The following is a 7784-nucleotide window of genomic DNA, read 5'->3' as shown; positions in this document are numbered from 1 at the left end:
TCTTGAGCAAGTTTGAGAGTGTAGTACTGGAACAACAGTGGTTTGATGCATTGAAGTGGACACTGTGCGCGACACCTGCGCGTTGGTTAGGAACACATCAAGGAAATTTTGAAAACTGGCGCGGCTGTAGGAGGATGATGCAGCCACGATTTGGGAAACCAGAACTATGGTTAGCAAATAAATACAATGGACGCGATGACCCGCTTACGTACGTAGTAAAATGGACCAAGGCCTATGGAGAAGAACCTTAGCCTGAATGGGTACACTTATTGTATCATACCCTAGATGTCATACCCACGAATTGGTATATTGAGACAGAACTTCGACATGGTACGGGCGAATGGGATGTCTTGCGCGAGGGATTTTTGTTAACATTCACATTTGAATACCGATGGTCAGATACTGTTGATGATGTGCTGCAAGCCGTGAAAGTTGCCATCTTCAAAATACCACAGGAACCACGGGAAGTAGTTCAACCAGCATGGGAAACCTAGTTAAGCCATGCCCTAGAATGTTATAACGTATAAGTAGAAGAGGATGATGACAACCCCCGAAACATTAATATTCTAGAAACTGAAGGGTGTCATGAAGTTCGAGGACCATCAATTGAGGACCTCAACATCATTGCGCTGCTGAAAACAAAGAAGGTAAACATTGGTACATACGCAGAGCCAAAGTACACGATGCTTGGGGACTACTAGGATGATGCTACAGTAGATAAGGTCACTGAGTTACTTCGTGAATATCAAGATTTGTTCCCGATCAAAATCATGGACTTAAAGGGTATCATTGGCAATTATGGATGATGAAAATCACTCTGAAACCGGAAACGAAGCCAGTTAAATAGAAACCTTACCATTTGAATCTGAAGTATAAAGAAAAGGTCCATGAAGAATTAGACAAAATGCTTGCAGCTGGAAAAAATGGCATCCGCTCCCATTTTGGTCTTCCCAAAATGGGACATTGAATTTCATGTACATGTTGATGCGTCATGTATACGTTGGGTGCTATACTTACGCAGGAAGGTGTGGAAGGCGTGGATCACCCAATTGCGTTCGTGAGTTGGCGACTATCCAAAGCCGAAAAGAACTATTCTACTACTAAGCACGAAGGATTGGCAATGGTATACGTGCTCCAGAAATACTGCCACTATCTACTTGGTGGACACTTCTGTTAGAAAATTATATATTATGGAGCAATGGAACACATAAAATATTGCAGAAATATAAACACAGAAAATGCATAAAACAAGAGAGACACAGATATATGTGGTTCACCCAGTTTGGGCTACGTCCACCTCGAACAGCCAGTCCTTCATTTCTATTATCCAGCAAAATGAAGAGACACAACCTACAGCAGATCCGTTGTAATATCCTCTGTTTTCTCTCATAGTCTCACCTCTCTATTTCCCGCTCATAGAATACACATCTATCACACAGCCTCGAAATACAATGCCCTCATATAAAGAGAGGGGTTGCCTTCTAGGGCAAAAAACCCTAAACTAAACATAAGTTCTACCGTCAGATCATCCGCCTAATGAATGGCCCAGATTGACTAGAAATTACTATACTTTTACAAGGCAATTTTACAGTTGTTTTTAGCTTCGGGGGCGCTGCCCTCGAAACCCCCCACTAGGGGTGGCCTCCCAAAGGTCGCAGTCGGCCCCCCCTGGACCCCCCCTGCAGTGAATATTATACGGGCGGCGTTGCCGCCCCCATTTCGAACTGGGGTCCAATGTGGCGATACCTTTGAATATAGAAGATAATCAGGCTCCACACCCAACAATCTCCCACTTGGACACTGATTGTAGCAACTCCACCGCTGCTCCATTTGCTGGTCAATGACTCCTCTTTAGACCTGGCTATTTCTCATCTTCATCGTCATCCTTGAAGACCAATTGAAACTGATCATATTCTTAGTTTCTCCCTGGTTACAACTTTTGTTAGCATATCTACAGGATTCTGGCTAGTGTGTATCTTTTACAGCTTCAACTCTCCATCTTCCAACATTGATCGTATGAAATGGTACTTGAGCTGTATGTGTTTAGTCCTAGAATGAAATGTTGAGTTCTTTGCAAGATGAATGGCACTTTGGCTATCACTATATAACGTGCCCATATCATGCTCCTTACCCAATTCACCCATAAACCTTTGTAACCAAAACATTTCTTTACTAGCCTCTGTAGCAGCAACATACTCTGCTTCTGTTGTTGAAAGTGCAACAACACTTTGGATTTTTGAAACCCAACTAATAGTTGTTCCTCCAACAGTAAATACATATCCTGTAGTGCTCCTCCTGTTATCTTTGTCACCTGCCATATCTGCATCAACATATCCTTGTAGGGAGATGTTTGAACCACCAAATCATAATGCTTGATTTGTGGTACCTTTCAAATGTCTGAGAATCCATTTCACTGCCATCCAATGTTCCTTTCTTGGATTGTTCATGTACCTGCTTACAACTCCCACTGCATTTGCAATATCAGGCCTTGTGCAGACCATTGCATACATTAAGCTTCCAACTGCTGATGCATATGGAACTTTAGACATATAATCCATGTCTTATTGGGTCTTTGGGCACATTTCCTTGCTAAGTTTGAAATGGCTAGCAAAAGGTGTACTAACTGGTTTTGCATTGTGCATGTTAAATCTTTTCAACACCTTTTGTATGTACTCATTCTGAGACAATGTTAATTTACGATTTTTCCTGTCTCTAGTTATTCTCATACCAAGGATTTGTTTTGCAGCTCCCAAATCCTTCATTGCAAATGAATTTGCCAATTTTCTTTTGAGCACATTTATTTCCTGCATGTTAGATCTTGCAACAAGCATGTCATCTACATACAATAACAATATAATATAGCTGCCATCATTTTGCTTTTTCAAATAAACACAATGATCAGAGTGACATCTAGTATAACCTTGTTCAGACATAAACTTGTCAAATTTTAGATGATACCACTGCCTTGGAGCCTGTTTTAAGCCATACAAGCTCTTCTTCAACCTGCACACTAGTTTCTCCTTCCCTTTCACCTCATATCCTTGTGGCTGTTGCATATATATCTCTTCCTCCAAATCCCCATGGAGAAAGGCTGTCTTTACATCTAACTGCTCAGGATGCAAATCTTCAGCTGCTACAAGACTTAAAATAGTTCTGATTGAAGTCATTTTAACAACAAGAGAAAATATTTCATCAAAATCAATACCTTTCTTCTGTGCAAACCCCTTCACCACAAGTCTAGCTTTATACCTATGTTTTCCTCCATCTTCTTCCTTCAGCCTGTAAACCCATTTATTCTTCAATGTAGTTTTTCCTACAGGCAACCTGGCTAAATCCCAAGTCTGGTTATGCATTAAGGAGTCCATCTCTTCTTCCATGGCTACCTCCCACTTCTTCCTGCTTTCAACTTGCATTGCTTCTTCATAACATTCGGGTTCACCGTAATCAGTCAACAATAAATACTATAATGAAGGAGAGTATCGTTTAGGGGGTCTACTTATCCTGGTAGATCTTCTAACACCACTTTCAAGTGTTTGGGGTGCCTGTTGTTGTTGTTGTGGTTGTTGATTATTATTATTTTCAGGCACCTTTACTTTTTCAGTGATTTCATCAAGAACTGCGTATTCCTTGTTTTCCTTTTCCTGTTTCTTTTCCTGCAACTGATTCTTATACAAGACCTTTTCATTGAATATTACATCTCTGCTCCTAATGATTTTGTGATTTTCGTAATCATATAAGAGATAACCAAAATCATTAACACCATATCCAATAAAGGTACATTTCTTTGACTTTGCCTCAAGCTTTGTTCTATTTTCTTTATCAATATGGACAAAGGCCTCACAACCAAAAGGCTTTAAAATAGAGTAGTTTACCTTTTTACCAGTCCATGCTTCCTCTAGAACACCACCATCCAACGAACTTGAAGGCCCTCTGTTTATTAGATAAACAACAGTATCTACAGCATCTGCACAAAACTGTAAAGGCAATCTTGCATGCAATCTCAGGCACCTTGCATGCTCCATGATTGTTCTATTCATCCTTTCTGACACACCATTTTCTTGTGGTGTTCTTAGAACTATCTTCTCTCTGCGAATTCCATGCTCTGAACAGTACCTATCAAACTCTTTGTTGCAATATTCACCTCCATTGTCTGATCTAAGACACTTCAATTTCTTTCCTGTCTTAATCTCAACCAAAGCTTTCCATTTTTTGAAAGTATCAAATACATCAGATTTATTCTTAATACAATAAATCCAAGTTTTTCTAGTTGCATCATCAATAAAAGTAACATAATAAAGAGAGCCATCGAGAGATGATACCTGAGCAGGTCCCCATACATTTGTATGCACAAGCTCTAATTTTTCATTCTTCTTTTCTTTCCCAACTCTGAGAAATCTGACTCTCTTCTGTTTTCCATAAATGCAATTCTCACAGAATTCCAAATCAACATTCTTCAAACCCGGAAACAAATTCCTTGAGTGAAGAATCTTCATCCCCTTTTCACTCATGTGTCCGAGCCTATGATGCCATAATGTCACATCTGCTCCTTTGGAAGTTAAAGCATTAACAGAGTTAGAAATACCATTGCATAAATACAATGTACCAACCTTTTCGCCTTTTGCTATTACAAGGGCTCCTTTGGTGACCTTCCAAGCTTTATCTGTGAAAGTTGTCACACAACTTTCACTGCCTAACTGCCCTGTTGAAATCAGATTTTTCTTTAGATCTAAAACATGCCTTACCTCCTTTAATAGCCATTGGTTTCCATTCTGCTGTGTTACAAGAACCTTACCCATTCCAATGATTTTACAGGGTTTATCATCACCCAGACGAACTTGTCCAAAATCTCCTTGAACATAGTCATGAAAGTATTTCTTATCAGGTGTGGCATGGAATGAAGCCCTTGAATCTAGCACCGAGGAATCAGTAATATTTTCGAAAGAAAGAATCAAAGCATCTTGTAACACCTCACCTGTCACATTTGCTTCATGATTGTTTTCTTGTTGTGCATCTCCTTCTTTTCCCTTCTGAGATCTACAGTCTTTCTTTAGGTGTCCTTTATTTCCACATTTCCAGCACACTATCCCCGATCTGGACTTGGATCTGCCTTTCCTTGATTTACTGCGATATCCTGAGCTCTTTCCTCTTTCCATTTTTCTTCCTCTAGACTCTGCACTCAAAGCATTTCCCGATGTCTCACCGAAGCTTTTCCGTCGCATTTCCTCGCTAAGGATAGCACCGACAACATCATCAAACTTTAAAGTACTAGATCCAGAAACGGAGTTACTAATGGCCATTACCAAACCATTCCAGCTTTCTGGTAATGAGCACAAGGATAACATAGCTCTAACTTCATCATCAAAGTTTACCCCTACGGAACTTAACTGACTTGTAACTGTATTAAAATCATTTAAATGGTCTGCAACAGATCCACCTTCTGACATCTTCATATTAAATAATCATTTCATAAGAAATACCTTGTTTGAGGCCGAGGGTTTTTCATATAGTTTCGATAATGACTGAATCAAACCCTCTGTCGTGGTTTCCTTCGAAATGTTGAAGGTGACTAATGCAGCAAAGCACAACCGTATTGTTCTGAGTGCCTTTCTATTGAGAAGGTTCCATTCTTCGTCTGTCATACCTGTTGGCATCTTTGATTTTCTGCCCAATGGTAGGTATAGATATTTCTGATACAGATAATCTTCCATCTACATCTTCCACAGCAGAAGTTTTGGCCGTTAAATTTCTCGACCCAAAACTTACCATCTTCTGCCATTGCTCCCACTCGAACCAGGAACCCTTCTTTCCTGCGAGTTTATCAGCCAAATAGATCTTCGGCTCTAATACCAGTTGTTAGAAAATTATATAGTATGGAGCAATGGAACACTTAAAATATTGCAGAAATATAAACACAGAAAACGCATAAAACAAGAGAGACACAGATATACATGGTTCACCCAGTTTGGGCTACGTCCACCCCGAACAGCCAGTCCTTCCTTTCTATTATCTAGCAAAATGAAGAGACACAACCTACAGGAGATCCACTGTAATATCATCTATTTTCTCTCACAGTCTCACCTCTCTATTTCCCGCTCACATAATACACATCTATCACACAGCCTCGAAATACAATGCCCTCATACAAAGAGAGGGGTTGCCTTCTAGGGCAAAAAACCCTAAACTAAACATAAGTTCTACCGTCAGATCATCCGCCTAATGAACGGCCTAGATTGACTAGAAATTACTATACTTTTACAAGGCAATTTTACAGCTGTTTTTAGCTTCGGGGGCGCTGCCCCCGAAACCCCCCGCCATGGGGGGCTCCCAAAGGTCGCAGCCGCCCCCCCTGGACCCCCCTTGTAGCGAATATTATACGGGCGGCAACGAACTGGGGTCCAATGTGGCGATACCTTTGAATATAGAAGATAATCAGGCTCCACACCAAACAACTTCAAGATGTATACCGATCATTCCGTGTTGAAATACCTGGTGAAAAAGCCTGTGTTGGGGGGGTGCATATGCATATGGCTTTTACTATTTCAAGAATATGACTTTGAGGTCATCGTAAAGTTGGGACACCTAAATGCAAGACCAAATCACCTATCATGAATTAAGACCAACGAGGAGCCAACAAATTTGGAGGAAGGACTACCTGATGCACAAATCTTTGCAGTGCATGTCGTTGATGGCCACTTGGAAGATATAATCCATTTATTAACCACAGGGACTGCACCGCAGGAATATTCAGTCCAACAGAAGAAGGAATTGGTGGTACACATGGTGGACGTTTCTATCATCGCGGGGCACCTCTAAAAAATGGGGAACGAGGAGATATTGCGAAGATATGTACCTAAATTTGAATGAGGACAGATCCTTGAGGAATCACATGGGGGGGCTGCAGGAGCACACTATGTGGGACGGGCCATGGTACAAAAGATTTTTCGTGCTGGGCTATGGTGGCCAACCCTACATCAAGATTTGAAAGCATACTGTCGGGCCTGCGATGTATGTCAATGATCTAGGAAAACATCACGAAGGGATGAGATGCCACTCACCAGAGATGACATTGCATCCATTCGAAAAATGGGCAATAGACTTTGTGGGGCTAATCAAACCGCAGGGGAAGACGGGTGCGTGCTACATCATCACCGTGACAGAGTGCCTGACTCGATGGGTAGAAGCACAGCCTGTTGAGGACTGTACGGCCACCACAACTGTGAAATTTTTGTTCGACAAAGTGTTGACATGGTTTGGATGCTCGAAAATTTTAATGAGTGACTGCGGAATGCACTTTCTAAATGAAACTATTAGCACACTCACCAAGGAGTTCCGGGTGTATCATCAGCAAAGTACATCGTACCATTCGCAAGCTAATGGGATAGTAGAACCATTCAACAATATTCTAGAGACTACGCTGACCAAAGTACGTAACATGCAACAAAACAACTGGGACTTTTGCATACTTGTCATATTATGGGCATACAGAACCACATGCAAGAAATTGATGGGTCAAACACCTTTCAAATTAGTCTATGGCACAGAAGTAGTCATGCCAATAGAATACATCGTACCCAGTTTGCGAATAGTAGCAATGACAGGCATGTCAGACCGCGAAGCCTTCGAAGAGAGGCTTGCACAATTGGAAGAACTTGAGGAAGAACAGTTTTTGGCGGGATTCCATCAGCAAGTATAGAAATAGCATGAGAAATCTTGGCACAATCACCATATCAAGTTGTGCACATTCAAGGTAAACAATTTAGTGTTGCTATATGACAAAAAGTTTG

Source organism: Pinus tabuliformis, chromosome X (genome assembly GCF_031772625.1).
Source record: "Pinus tabuliformis cultivar Carrire ecotype Pingquan chromosome X, CPIR1, whole genome shotgun sequence".
NCBI classification, from domain to species: Eukaryota; Viridiplantae; Streptophyta; class Pinopsida; order Pinales; family Pinaceae; genus Pinus; species Pinus tabuliformis.
This window is presented reverse-complemented; position numbering follows the sequence as displayed.